Here is a 16,658-nt window from a genome sequence, read left to right as displayed (position 1 = left end):
CGAATTACGAAGGATCGGTGTATAATTATCCATAAAAAAAAAAATAAATAAAAATGAAGAATACGATATTAAAGAGGAGTAAAACAAGAAGATGAAAAAAAAAAAAAAAGTCAAAATGAGCCAAAAAAAAAATTGCCTCAAGCAAATATACACGAAAAATATTTGATGAATTATTTTTAATCTTAAAATAATTTATTTTTCAGTCAATTAAAAAATATTCTATTATAAAACAAAAAAAAAAAACTCAATTGTTCTAGTTAAAATAAAACAACCACAATTAATATTATGCAAAAAAAAAAAAAAAATGATTTTCATTTATTTCTTGACCCTTTTTTTACCCCAAAAATTTTTATTTTTGCGTTGTCTCTCCCCTGCTCAACCCCCAAACACACTTGTGCAATTATTTCCCCTTCTTTTTTTGTTTCACATTGCGCGACTCTCTTTCTCTTCCAGTTTATATAAAATTCCGGTTTTTGTATTTTTATATGTATAGCCAACACACACATTCACACAGTTACAGTAAAAATTTAGTTTCTTGCTCACAAGATGGCGGAGTCTGTGTGTCACCAATCACCATTGAACAAAATGGACGTGTGGGGGAAGAGGGGATTGGCCGTGTTGGCGAAACACGCATCAGTTGCCTATGAGGCCTCACAGCGGGTGAAACTATGCTCGTCTGTAGCCGGTATATATTATTATTGTGTATATGTTTTGGTTAATTTATTTTTTTTCATATTCAATTTTCATAAACAACCTATATTTTATCGATATAAATTTTTACAACGTGAGTTAATACTGTTTAATCCATTTAATTATGGTCTAATACTCCAAAAGATAATAAAAAAAAAAATCATTTTAATTTTATCGTGAATTGTTTGTTTCTTTTCAATTTAAAATAATAAATTTAATCTAATAAAATGTAATTTTTTATTTGTGCTAAGTTTTGTTAAAGTGTAGTTTAAAAATTAAATTATAATTTTTGAAAAAAAATATAAAAAAACACACCCCTTTATCGGTCGGTAACATCAACAACGGGTGCCAACTTTTTTAAGCCGTTCTTTGAAACGCATAAAATAATATAAATTAATAAAATTTATTAACGTGAAGTGATTGTTGTATTATTTAATATAATAAAATACACAAAGATTTTTATTGTGTTATTTAATTTATGCTTTAATTTTAAAACTGGAGCAATAAATTATATCAAATCATTTGAAAAAAAAAAAAAAAAATTTTAGTGACAACGAATATTGTGACACAGAAGAAACCGGTGGTTTTTTTTTTAGTTTAATTTTTTTTTATTTATTTATTTTTATACTCCAAAGTGTGATTATTATTATTATTTAATTATAATTATTTTTTGTGGTGTTAAACGAAATTCTGTTATAAAAAAAAAAAAAAAAGTGAAAAAAAAAAGTTTTATTTAAATTTATTTTTCATAATTAAAATAAATTGTTATTATTATTTAATTATTAATACCAAACGTTGGTATTTTAAACACGTTGGATTTATGTTTTAATTTAATTTTTTGTCACGGATTAACAAGTACTTGAAATTGAAAGAAGAAAAAAAAAAGAAGAAAAAAAAAAAAAGCGTAATAATAAGAGCCTACTTACAAGGACTTTGGGTGAGTGAAACTTGAGAGAATCAATCATTACATCTTCACATTTTAATATATAACATTTGTATTATTTTAGTTTATTTATTTATATATTTTTTATTTTTATTTATCATTACATTTCGAGTGAGTGTTTGTTCATTCAAGCAAGAAAAACGATCAAGTATACTCTCTCAGCAATATGCTGCTATTTTTTTTATTTATATTTCGATAATAATAACAATAATAATAATACTTTATCGAGGCGTCAAGAGGGCATAGTTGAAAGAAGAGAGATTTCTCATATCATCTCGTCTTTTATTTTCTAGCATCATGTATATTGACGACGACGACGACGACTACTCCTTGAGAGAAAAGTCAGTTGAGTTCGTGACTCGGTTGCTTTTCCCGACGGGGCTTTTTGTCGGAAGATACGTCAGAATAGCGTTAAAGAGAAGGGGGTGATTCAAATATACGATAAAAAGGTAGATGACGAAGGTCGAATGTAAAATGCCAACTCTAAAAAATATACAAAAAAAAAATAAACGCCGGCTTTCCATAAACGGAGTAAAAAAAAAAATCGTAAAATTTAATTCTTTAAAATTTATCTAATTATTATTAACAATATTTATTATTATTATTATTTAGAATTGATGAGTACAAGTAGGATCCGGTTAACCCCTTGTGTATATATTTTTTTTTTTTTCGGAGTAGTTTTTTGATTGGATAAAATGATAAACCTATGACGAAAGTTGTTTCATGCAAATGACCAACTGCATGTGTACAAGAGAGAGAGAGAAGAGAGAGAGAAAGGTTGAAAAAAAAATAAAAAAATACTGGTTGATTACTGATGATGGTACTTTTATTTTTAAAATTTTTTTTTCAAGCCTTGAGGTTTAAAAATCACAAAAAAGTGTTGAATGATTTTTGATAGAGATAAATCATTTGTTTATCTTTTTTTTTTTATAATTTATATATTTTCTGCACCCTTGTTGGTATAATATATTTGATGAAAAAATAAGTAAAAATAAAATATGTAAAAAAAGGATCATTTGATAATGAATGTTATCATGTTTTAAAATATTTTTTTAGGTGGCATTTAATACTTCAAGTCATTGGGAGAGATTTTACTTAATTTATTTATTTTTTTTTCTTGAAAATTTCTATTCAAGATGGATATTTATATAGTGAAAGAGAGAGAGAGAGTGAGTTAGTTTTATAAATTGGTATAGGTAGGTGAATTTTGGGTGGGTGTTGACTAGTGACGAGGGTTGTGTCTCAGTTGCTTGTCTCGACAGTATCTCAGGGGAAAATAAAGAGGGTACTGCATGAGGGAGTTGAATAAGCATCGTGCCAAAGCCAATGCGACATGAACCAAGAAGAAACGTTGATTTAAACTATCTCTATCTTTATATATATAAACTCACTATTCAATCTCATTTTCGTGTAATAAAATATGCAAACTAGATGTTTTATTCTTGAGTAATTAAACCCGAGGCAACATACAAACTCTCCACTTTTGACTTCATTTCAAATTTTAAAACTTTTTATTTTTTTTCCAAACTTAACTTTATTTGTGTTTATTTAGCTTCTTTTTTTTTTTATTTTTTTTCATATATCCTACCAATAGGTCTTTAATAAACTCCAAAAACTTTCAACTTAAAATCTCACTTTAAAAAAATATTTTCTTTATAAACTATCAGCAAAAATTTTTAACAAAAAAGAAAAATGCTGATTATTTAAACTTTAAATTTGATTTTTATTATTTAATATAGTTTTATTGTCTCTTTGTGTGTGTAGTCGATCAGTTAACTTGATATTCGAGTAGAGAGAATAACGCTGAATGATAATCGAATTCGTTACAGGGGGTTTAGAATTTGCGGAGGGTTTTTATTTTTTTTTTACACAAAATAACATGTGGGGATGAAATTCTGTGTTGCTTTTATGTGCGTGTAGAATATACTGTACATGCAATTGTACATACCTACTGATTGTCACTGTCTTTCTCTCTCTACATGATAGCTGTTCAATACTTGTCTCTCCTTCTCTGCCAAGCATATATATTGGAGAATCGATTCGTTTGGAAATTGTATATCTGTTGTTCTGCACGGACAACACGAGCAATATCGGTGTCAGGCTCTTAACTTTTCTCGCTTGGTCATCTAGCTCTTTTATTTTATCCACTACTATTTGATGGTTTTTTTTTATTTTTTTATATACCCAGTCTACCGAACCAACATATCCTTTTAATATTTAAACTGTCCCTCAATTTGTATATCTACCAATATGGGCATTCTTTATCTGGTCTTTTGTGGTAATTCTAGATTCTCAAATGAAAAAAAATTATAAAAAATATACATGAGGGTTTGAAAGGTTTAAATAAATATAAAAAAAAAAACATAAAATAAAACTGTTGAAAAAAAAAAATCTATGGTTAAATTTATAGATTTTTTTTTTTTTTATTATAAATCTTTTGTTTTTATATTGTGTTGTCGCTTTGTCTTTGGCTTGTGTGTTGTGGTGTCTTCTTCTTTTTTTTTTTACATTTATTTTGTGTGTGTCTTGTTTTTATTCTTCTGTTTCACCTTGGATATAAAGTGTTGCTCGTCGTCGTCGTCGTAGAAGACAACCAAGACAACGACTACGAGAGGTCGAGTCGCATTAGGAATTCTCCCTATCGGGATTCCACTGAATTTATTGAATTTCACGAAGCGTGACACGATCGACAAAGCTTGCACATTTTATTATTATTATTTTATAAATATATATATTTTTGATCTTTGGTAACTGCTAAATCGTGATAAACCTCATTTTTTAAAGGTATGAAGAATTTTTTTTTTTTTTCATATTTATTTTAGACACTTGCTTGCAATTTTTTTTAATTTTTTTTTTTTCGTTTTGAAGAGGAAAAATTATATTTAAACAGCGTGACAAACGAGATGCCAACTTTCGAATAAAGTATGACTGCTAGAAACACAGTTACATAGTTTTTTATTTTATATTATTGTTAAGTTTTTATTTATTTTTTTTTTTTCGGAGTAAAAATATATATATAGATAAAAATTATGTATTTTGAAATTTTTTTTTATTTTTTCTTTTCATGTATTATTGTATGTTGGGTGTAATAATTTTGACGTAAATTAAATAGCAGTTCGTGTCACTTTGATAATTCACAGGTTAGCTATGTGAATATACCGTTTTTATTTTTATTTTTTTTTTTTTGTAACATTGTATCGTGTATTAATGCGCTTCTTCTCTATACACATTAGCTTGATGCTACTATAATCACAACTAACGGACTTAACATGATTATCTGTGCTTAAAAATTATTATATATTTATATTTATATAAAGGAAATAGTAATTTACAATAGAGAAATGAAAAAAAAATTTTTTTTTTTTTATAAAAAGCATTTAAAAATGAATTAAAATAATTTTGAAAATTTTAAAAGAAAATTAATTTTTATGAATAGTTAGTTTTTTTTGAATGAATTTTAATATTTAATTTTTAATTTTTATGAATAACATTTTAAAAATAAATTTGAATGATTTTCTAAAAATCAAAAAAAAGGAAATTGTATTGTTTAAATTTTTTTTTTTTATATAAATTGAGTATAAAAAATTTCAAGAAATAAATATTAAAATATTATTTAAATAAAAAAATTAAAAGAAAATTAATTTTTTATGAATAAAAAACCTTTAAAAAAATAAATTTAAATTAAAAAAAATTAAAAATTAAATACTTCAATTCACAATTCAATATTAATATAAAAAATTCATCATATTTTCCAAAAATTTTTCTTCTTTTTCAACAACAATGTTTTCCATTTTATCAATTTTATTATTTTTGATAAATCAAATGATGCTTGGTTGCTATGACACCACCACCAACAACAACAACAACAACAACCAACATCTCTCCCAGTTAATATCATCATCTAGAATACATATATATAAAAAGACATATCCAGTTATCGGATGATTACGGTATAAGCGACATTTGTCCTTCCTCTCTCAATATCTGTGCCAACTGCTTGTCCATGAAGACTTGAACATATTTCTTCGTCTTATTTCTCAGCCACATATATATATATTTATTTAATCTTAAACTCTCTTTTCATCTCTCGATATGTAATCTCATATCTCTCAACTATTGCCAACATCAATTTTTCATTTTTTTTCTTCTTCTATATCACATTTATTATTATTTTTTTTATTTATTAAAGTGAATCTTCCTATTTATTTTTCTTCTTTTAATTATCTCAATTTTTTTTGCTATTATTTATACGTTGTTATATTCATTATAATAATATTTACAATCTCATAAAGTCTTCAAGACACGATATGTAACAGACATTTATTCATACATCTTGTATTTAATTATTATTTTTTTTTTTCTCTTCTACCTGTATATAATTGCAGTCATATATGAAACTGGAGTACGCACGTGCCGACAGTAATTAGTATACTCGAGAAATTACATCTTGAATATGCACGTATTTTTAAAAATTAAAATATTAAAGTTGTTGTATTTGTTGTTGTCATTTTACTGGTGGTTTTATAAATTTTTTGCCAGTTTTTTTATTATTAATTATCTAGAGGAGAGAGTGAAGTTACTTGCAGTCGGGAGAGAATAGAATATTTAAAAACTTGATTAAATATTTAACACTGTGTGTAATATTATTTATATATAGATTATAATTTCATCATTAAATTGATGATATGTTCTAGTAAGAAATGAGAATAATAAAAATACGAATAATGTCATGGAAAGTAAATTTAATTACTAATACTAAATCTTCATAAATTTCATGAAATATATTATCTAATAAATTTACGTTAAATAAATATTATAAAACTATTTACCATTTTGATATATATACTTTTACATAATTATAATATTTCTTTCATGTATATAAATTAATGCTATATTACTTTGAAATTATTTTTTTTTTAAATCAAAGTTATTGCTCTTGGAATTCATTTTTTAAAGTGAAAAAAAAAAAAAAACTATAAAAGGGAAAATCAATTGTTACACTAAAAGTACTGAGAGTAGATTTAAAAAAAAAAATGATATATAGACTTTTTTATTTTTTGTGTACTAGTGATAGTGTTGAAAGGTAGTGATATATATTTTTTTTTATTTTTGTTGAAAGGCTTTGCACACACCAGGCAACAACATCGTCTGGAAATGTACTTTGGTTAGATTTGTATTTTATTTTCTACTGGTTTTTTTTATTACGAAGTATTCGTCTCGAGAAATCGTATCGGTTTTCAATGGTGTACAGAGTAATATATTTCAATCTTGTGGTGAAAAAAATATTTCCCCTTTTGCTGGACTAGAAATAATAAAATAAATATAAAAAAGTATCAGTTGATTTGATGAGAGGCACCCGGTTATATTTACCTTATCATCTGTACCTTCATAAATCTTGTATTAAAAAAAATAACAACAACAATTTCAACCCTTTTTTTTTCTATTAAAATTATCATATATATATTTTTTTTTTTGTTAACTCTGTCGTCATTTACATTCTCGTTTCTTTGATCGTGTGTCAAAATGAAAAAGAAGATTTATAAAATATATTTTATTCAATTTAATAATTAGCTTGTGTATTTTCAAGTCTCGCCATATGAAAATATATATTTCAATTATAATTTTTACAAAGATGACAATTGTATAAAATAGAAAAATAAAAAATTTATTATTCTTTAGTCTGAGTCACTGTATAAATTTCTTTTTATCATAAAAACTATTGTTGACTTATGCATGTTGACAAAGAAATATATAAAAAAAAAAAATATATAAAGCCGGATATCATCAAACGATTGTATGCATGTACCTCAAGAGTTGTTAAACTCTTAAATTCACTGAATGAATTTAAATTTTATTCATTTAAATGACGACGACGACGACAATCATATGCTTTTAAAATAAATAATATTCAATTAGTCATCATCAAAAATACTTGAATATAAAATTTAAATATAATTAATAAAAAACCTTTTTATTATAAATATTATCAAGTTTTATTTTCAATCAATAAAATTCCAGGAAAACTTAACTCATTAGCATGAGTTCTTTGCCAGTACTTTTAAAGTTGAACTTTTTACCTTTCAAATAACTTGTTAGTGATTCAAAAAATAATAATAATAAATTACTAGTTAAATTAAAAATAAAACAAACAAAAAAAAAAGAGTTAATAAAAAAATAAAATACAAGAATATAATTTTCATTTTTTTTTTTTCAACTCATTTGAGTTATAAACCACATAATAAATGATTTGTTTGTGGCTGATTATAATAAAAATTAAAAAAAAATAATATTTATTTTTAATTATGCCTATATAAAATGTTAAAAAAATAAAATTAATAAAAAAAATCCTTTAAATGATCATCATATTCATTATTTTATTTTTTTTTTCGATTGTAAATTTGGTTGTATATATTTTATAAGAAATCCGGCAACACTGTATGCATTTTTTTCTTTTTTTTTACTTGGTTTTCTCAACAACTTGGTTATTCGTTTTCTTTATATATATATTTTTCCTTTTTCCCCTCTTTCAATATATCAGCTGAGAATTCCACATTCATTCTTTCTTTCCTTTTTCTTTTATCATCTCAACTTCCCTCTCTTGTTGTATTTGATACCTACGATGGTGCATCTTTCCTGTTTTTTAAATGTGTGCATGTGCATCTTGCACTCACATTTTTTCAACAACCACACACGCATAAGTAAATAAATACACAAGTGAAAATTTTGTATTTGTGTGTGTGTTTGTTGGAGGATAGTTACCTTCACTTGACCGTAACAACTTGCCTCTTTTTTCTCTTGATATATTTTTATAATAATCTATCTTTGTTTTATATCCATACCACCACTTTTTCAATTCTCTTATCTTTCCTCCCTTAACCCCTTCTTATTCCCTCTCTTTCCTCTCTTTATTTTATTTTTTAAAAATATTTTCATCTCACTTGCTCTCTTTTTATATCATTGGATTTAAAAATCTTTGCTCACTCAACAACAACAGCAACAACAACAACAACAACAATTTGAGTCTCTTCTCTCCTTTTTTCTCTCTCATCTACCGGTCTTTTACTCATTTTATTTTGTATTAGTCCAGGGGTCGAGGCAGACCGAGGTTGAGGCACCTTACATCAATGCAACCAACCAACCTCGTCCTCTTTCTCTTCTTCTCCTTTTTTCTTCTTCATCAGCATCATCATCATCATCATCATCCAGCAAGTATATTTATCTTTTTTTTTTTTTCTACTTGCTATATTTGATGGGTACTTTTTATCCTTCTTACCTCAATTCAACTCATCTCTCTCTCGAGAGAAAGATACTTTTGTATAAATGTGGTTTTGTTTTTAATTTTTTTTTTATTTTATTTATTATATTATATACTCGATGCGCACGCTTTAGATGTATGATGGGTCATTCGACATTATGGACAAAGATTAACAACACACCTTGTGGCATTATATTGCAGGGAATATTTTATTTGATCGATTCGTTTGAGCATTAGACTGGGGAAAAATTTTTGTCTGGGTATTAATGTGCAGGTGTGAATTACTAGGGTGGCAAGATTATTATTATTATCATTATTTTTTTGAGCTAGTCATAAAGAAAATAAAAAAAAATGTAATGAAATATGTGTTGTGGTTCCTTTTTTTTTTTTTTTTTATTATACCGGAGATTGTCGAAATTATTTTTCGATGCTTTGATGAGTAATTTTGTTTTCGTTTTTTTTTTGTATTTCCGGTATTTTATTTTCTTTTTGGAGTAATTTAATTTAAGATTGAAAATAAGTTGGTTATTTGAGATTATTTATATATTTTTTTTAAATGTATTTTCTTGAATTTAAAGATGTGTTTTAGTTTGAAAATTGTATTACCAAGTTAAATGAAGTTTACTTGTGAAAAAGTGTGTAAACTTGGATCATGATGGATTTAAATTAACTCATTATCAATTGAAAAGTTAAAATTGTTGTGTATTATTATTCGCGTGAATATTTAAACAAAAGTATTTTATATAAATTTAATTTACTTTTTTTTTTCAATTGGAAAATATATATTTAATTTAAAATAAAGAAAAATCAAAGGCGTGAGAAACTTTGGTTTTCTGATCTGGGATATATTACCGCTGGTATACTGCGGTACTTTTTTTTTTTTTTTTTATTTAAATTATTATTATTTTTCTTTCTTTACATTCAACTCGTAGAATTATAAAATCTTGATCCAATCACTCGAGCAATCCAAGTGTATCGAACCTTTCTCTTGGTATTTTTTTTTTACTTTTTTTTCTGTTTGATTCCTTGTCTTACTCAGGATCAGTATGAATTACACATTCATAATATATTTATAGACATGCGTATTGCGATTGGTAATCTAGCCAACCATGTCTATATACTTCCCATCAATTTTTTTTTTTATTATAAAATATAAAAAAACAAATGAATATTAAATATTTTCATTCCACGAAATTTATTTTACTGTAAAGTCCGATTAATTGGAAAAGAAAAATCTATATTTCAAATAAATTTTTCATCATGTTAATTCAATTTTAAATTTATTTTTTTTATTTTAAATCCTTCATTTTATTGTAAAATTTTTTTTTGACCTTTTTTTTTTCACTGTTAATGATAAACAAACAAAATAGAGTACAAAAAAAATATATTGACCATTTGAAAATACGATTTACTCCAATCAAACTTGATAGTATCTACAAAAGTAAAAAAAAAAAAAAAAAAATTCTCGTATAGTCCTAATTCAAACATCCACAATTTGACATTTCTTTCAACAAATAATTAACCTTTCAAAGTTGAAATAAAAAATAAATAAAATACAAAAAATTATCCCCAATTTTGTTACAATTCAAAAAAATCATTCAAAAAAAGAATCCGTGCGTTATTTTAATTCCAAAAAACCATCTGCGTATATTTTTAGCTGTAAATTTTAGTACAAATGTTAAAAGTTTCAAGTGGCTGATTTTCAGTGATGTCAAGTTTTCCCCAGAGGGTAATACAAGAGGGATGAAAATGAATATACAGAAAAAAAAAACAGAGAAATAGTGATAAAAATATACAGAAGAGAAAAATAAAAATAAAAGTAGTATTATTGTAACAAGCTATCCGGAAAACTATTTGTCGATAGTTTTCTATTTTCCATAGCTAGATGTTAATCTACAGGGGGTTGATTGGAGTGTTGAGGGGGTAAAATAGGGGTTTGATAGTTTCCAATACTTGTATTTGGCCTGGCGTCCGCCAATCGACAATAAATTTGTGTTTAACGGCAGTCCGGCGTCCGCGGTACATTGATTCCTACGAAAAGTAATTCGATGTATTTTATATATATACATACTTTGTATATATATGTTACAGTTGAAATTTACCACCCTTGTACTTTTCATTCTCTTCTCTCAATCACCCACAATATCCATTGGTTCTTTTCAACCATCACATCCCCCTAAACCCCCTTGAATCAAGTTGACTGCTTGCCTAGTTCACCGCGCATTCGTTACGCCCGTCTGCCTGAGACAAATACTAAAGAAATAAATATAAAAAAATAAAAAAAAAAAAATCAAGATTGATAGATACCAGATAGATACTTGCAAAAAAAAAAAAAATATATAGAAAAAAATTACATGTCTCTTGAGAGGGACAAAAAAAAAACAGGCTTCTTATCAAAAATGTGTTCGTGTATGGTAATGGAGTTTTATGAGACAGAAAATACCCTGGATCATCAAATTTGAAAAATGATTTATATATTTTTTTTTATTTTTATATATTCATGATTAATTTATTACTATTTTTTGTTTACGGTTTATAAATTTATATGATAGATACTATCAAACTTTTTAAAAACAAAAAAAAAATAGTAATTTTGTATATTTTTTAGTATAATTTTATTTGTATAATTCAAATAATATTATAAAATATGAAAATATATGTTAATAATAAAATAAAAATATAAAATAATATAAAAGAATAATATTTTGACATATTAATGTGTTAAAATGTTTTATGTTGATACAGTTGGTGGACATAATAATCCAGTGACTTTTCTTAAGCTATTTTCTTTTACCAAAAATCTTGTATTATTATTCCAGTATAAATTTAATTTAGTCAGTGTTTTGTGGTTGTGTATAATATCAAGATATACATCTAGTTATTATGTATATGAATATTCAAAATTAACTTTTTGTTTTTATTAATAATAATTATATTTTTTTTTTGTTTATCTTTATGAAATATGAATTCTCAAGTGTGTTGACTGTGTTAAAATAGTAGCACAGTAGTTGTGATAGTTGTGATAATAACAATTGAAATTGCAATTGAAATAGCTCAAGTCGCTTGATGTCATTGTCGTTATTGTCGCATCGTTGTTGTTGTTGCTACTGTTATTGTTGTTGTTGTTTGCTATTTCAACGATGACAAAGAATAGCCATACACTATTGGAGTTGTGTCGGTCACTTTGCAAGTATATGACTGTCATGTGAATTTAATATACATGATACACCTTTTGATGAGTATGTGTGTGTTGGTTGAATCACTTGAATGTGAACACTGCATGCTGATCATTCCGCGGTCAGGTTATCCGGGGGTATTTAAAATTCTTGCTGTCTGAATTACCTATATGCTAAACCAAACTACATCATAAACAAAAAAATTTTTTTTTTTTTATATTTCAACTGCTTGATTATTTTTATTTCTCATTATCATGACTCTTTTTGTTTTTTTTTTACTTGTCTTAATATTCATGCGCGATGATTTATTATCTTGTTGGATTTTTTTTTCTCTTTTTTTGCGGATTGCGTGTAAGTGAAATAAACAGACAATAGTCAGACGTGTTGTAAAATTTATTTAACAATTTTAAAAATACTATTTATTAACTCACTTGATATAGTTTTTTGAGTATACAATTTACTTCTCTCTTCGTTGTCAACATTTTCGTGTGAATTTACATTTTTCAACTATTTCAAACCCTCTTTTATATAAAAATATTGTAACATGCGGACAAAATGGAAAAACTCGAGCAGGGATATAATGTTCCATCTCTTATCATTTTATATATCTATCTACACACAATACATGTAATAATTTCAACATTGAAAGAACTATAAAAAAGACGAATAAATATATAAAAAAAAAAATACCATAGATAATATTCGTCATCGAAAAAATAAAAAAGCAAAATGAAAAAAAAAATATGAAACGTACATTTTTCGTCGATTCAAGCTAATTCCTTTTTTACATTCACAACGATACCTATATATACATCAAAATCGAGTAAAATAAAAATGAAAAAAAATTTGAGTCTGGAATTCAGCGTCAGCGATATGACACGTCCGATGATAAACGCAGGATATAGAAATTTTCGATCCGGATATTTTGCCGATTCTGCAAAGTGAGTAAGTGAGAAAAAGTAAAAGGCATATATATATATTGAGAAGAGTAAAAATAAAAATAAAAAAAAAGATATAATAATAAAAAAAAAGGAAAAAAAAAAAAAATATCCACCAGCGGCGGTCGTCGTCGTCGTTGGTATATAACAGGCCCATTTATACCTATACATGTATAGACATTACACACATAATACACCCTCTATTCTGATGCTTACACACAAATATATATTTATATTATTATATTTTATTATACCTTATATATATGAAATTCTCTCTTCGCACTCAAAGGACGACGCTTGGAATTGTCGAGGATAAATTTATATAAAAAAAAAAAAAAAATACTTTGCGATGCGTGGTAAGCAAAGAGAAGAGAAGAGAAGAACGAAAAATAGAATAAAAAAAGGACAAGAATGAAAACGAGAAAGACGTGTGTGTATACCTTTTTATACATTTTATACATGGTGCAAAAAAAGAAGTTGAAGAAGAAGAAGAAGAAGCAGCAGTTGGGGGCGATAAAATAGCCAGAGGTAAATGAAAAAAAAAAAAAAAAAATTGAGGGAGAAGACAAGGAGGATATTAATGAAAGAATCAGAATGGTCATGTACACATACAATTACACATACCATGAACACATCAGGCGAGTTATTATTGTGAACAAGGTGTGCAAGAGGAATGTAGGTAAAAGAAAAATAAGAGAAAAAAATATATTAAGCAGAGTAGTAGTAGTCCATTGTGATTAGTCTCACGACTTACTTGAGCTTGCTTTTTTTTTGTTCAATTTTAGTCTATTGTGGTCTGTGTAGGTAATTTTTTTTTTTAAAACCAGTCTACTTGTATTAGGCACACACCGAAAACTAGCCACCTTAAACAGCGGATGTACCATTGTTTATTTTTGTGCCAGATTATAAAATTTAAAAAAAAAAAAAAAACAACTAATTGAGGAAAAAAAATTGTATATGTCATTAATTTCTCGTTTATGTTTTTTATATTTTTTTTTTTGGGTTGTTTTGGTAAAGGGGTCTTATTGTTGTTGAATTTTTTGAGGCGTGAATTATCGCGAAATTATAACTGAAAGGACATTTATGATTTTTAAAATAGAAATTATAAAAAAAAAATATTTAAGAAGGCTTTTTAAAAGTCGATTTAGACATAACACACACAATTCTCTCTGGCATTTTAAATTAAAGATTTATTATCAAGACAATTTTTTTATTTTTACCTCTTTTAGTTCACACGATATTATTTACTCGTTTTAATTTTTTATTGTTGATATATTTTTGTGCTTTTTATTACTGATGATGATGCTAAAATATCTCTGGTATATTTTTTTAACAATTTTTTAATTTTGTAACTCGTGGCAATTATGATTCTGTTATCATTTTAATAATCAGATATTTAGTATCAATTTTCAAAATCTTTAACTTGACTAACCGCCCACCCAATAAAATTATATACAAATGTATATTTTTTTTTTTTGTAAATAAATTATACAGCCCAATGTTGGGTCGCATATGTTTTAGTCAGTTTAAATATATTTTTTAGGAAAGGATATTATTTTTTGGCAGTGAAAGTTTTTCTCGAACGTGAGCTTTAACTTGTAAATGATACTTTGGCGATGATATACAAAAAAAATAAATAAAAACATATATGCGAATAAAAAAAATGTCAAGTAGAAATAAAAAAGTGGTAAATAAACATTGCAAAGAAAAAGTATAAGAGAGAGAAATGATCAAGTTGGACTGACAAACGACGTTCGTTCAATCTTTAATCTTGGATCCAATTCAACATCCATACTCACACGTTCACTGTAGATTCGTTGTTATTTTTATTTATTTATTTTTTTTTACCTATACATATGTGCATGATTGCGACCAATGGAATTTTAGATCGATAGATGTCTCGACTTTATTTTTTATTATTTTTTGAATCCTCTTACTTGGTACTCAGTATTGCTAACCGGTCCTGAACAACATTTTTTATTTTTATTTCTTCTTTTGTTTTTATTATTATTTTCACATTGTCGAGGATAAAAAATTCAATGATTATACTCAAATCCAGTTGGTGGTATATTTTTTTTATATATTTTATTTATTGACCAGTAGGCTTGTTGTGATTTGCCCATCACACAGTTAACATCAAATTAAATTATTCAATAAATGATATTGAATGTATATTAAATCACATGTAAACTAGTTTAATAATTTAAATAATATTTTCAACAATAATACAGCTATCTCAATCGGCTTTTAAATAAATGGATTACATTATTTTTTGCTTTTAAATATTTTTTTTACATGATGACACCGGAAGCATTTAAAAGTATCCAAAAAAAATCGGATTAGATGACTTTCTTAGCAAGTGGGATTAAAACTTATGATTGAAAATGAAAAAAAAATAAAAAATTCCATTTATATACTTACATTGTGGTAAAGGTATTTTATTTTTCAAAAAAGTAACATTTATTTTTCTGGTTCTTTTGTGACTTTTTCATTTGAGGTCGTAGGACGATGGGCCAACTCAAGTATAACGCGAATTCGTCACGGTTTGGATAGTGGCCACACACACCGCTATATCAAAGAAAAAAAATAAAGAGAAATCTTAGCTACAAACTTTTAAATTGAGAAAAAAAATATAATATTTAAAAAATAGCTGTAGTTTTGTGAGGGTTGAAGAGAGAATTTAAGCGACCGGTATGAAACGATACGGAGCCATGAAAATCATTCAACCGAAAAGTCCAAGAAAATACTTTTTTTTTAATTTTTTTTTTGTTCTTCGATCTTCATCGACTCACTCTGCAATACCTTTTTATTTATACTACTATTTTTTATTACTCATTTTCCTCTTTTTTTTTTTTTATTTATTTTTATTTATAAACTTTTTTTTTTCATTTTTTATTATATTTTTATTCAGGATATTAAATAGAGTTACGATTGGATGGGGTGAATCACTCGTTCTACTTTTATATATATTTTTATATATATTTTTTAAGTTAAATTTATTATTGTTATTCGTTTTTCATCGTCTTGGTTGTATCCGTGCACGGATTACAACCACCACGACAACCGGAACCATGGTAAAACGCGAGAATTTCCTGGGAAATTATTTTGGCTTTTAAATTAACGTTCCGTTATATTGGCCTGTCGTGAATTTTTTCTGATGATTTTTGCATATTTTTAACAATAAATAAATTAAATAAATTCACACAATTTTTCATTCGTACTTAAATATATTAACAATAATTTTTCTTAATATTTATTGTTGATGATGATTATCATTAATTTATGTGTTAAAATTGACGAATATATTGCTGAAAAAATTGTAGGTGTTCTTCAAGAACAACAAGAAAAATAATAATAACAAAAGGTGCAGGTCGATGAGGATATTCATTTGCTCCTTTTAGATTTTATATATATATTTTTTTTTGTGTTTGCAAGCTGAAGCGCACGCTCGTTCATCCAGAGACCATTTATGGCATATCTTGAAGCAAACTATAGTATGTTTGGTCAGTGAGAAACTGTATACACTGAGAAAAAAAAATAACAATTTTTACTATGCTAGCAGGGTAATCGTCGGGTAAAACTCGATTTTGGGGTTTTTTCATGTTCTGATATATAAAAATTATTGTTTAGATTATATACTTACAGTAAAAATTGGG

At 26.0% G+C, this 16,658-nt stretch overlaps 1 protein-coding gene across 1 annotated transcript in view; it reads left to right on the top strand.

The window, feature by feature from the left end:
* The first annotated feature begins 643 nt into the window (after positions 1 to 643).
* LOC122849725 overlaps positions 644 to 16,658 on the top strand; it is an 81,074-nt gene continuing 65,059 nt past the window's right edge. Inside the window, exon 1 of the mRNA XM_044148509.1 lies at positions 644 to 1,627. The gene's annotated coding sequence lies outside the window, so the exon portion shown is untranslated. The remainder of the gene's footprint in view (positions 1,628 to 16,658) is intronic.

This window comes from Aphidius gifuensis, linkage group LG2 (assembly GCF_014905175.1).
Source record: "Aphidius gifuensis isolate YNYX2018 linkage group LG2, ASM1490517v1, whole genome shotgun sequence".
In the NCBI taxonomy this organism is placed as follows: domain Eukaryota; kingdom Metazoa; phylum Arthropoda; class Insecta; order Hymenoptera; family Braconidae; genus Aphidius; species Aphidius gifuensis.
Note: the sequence above shows the minus strand (reverse complement) of the source record. Positions and strands in the feature narration are given on the sequence as shown.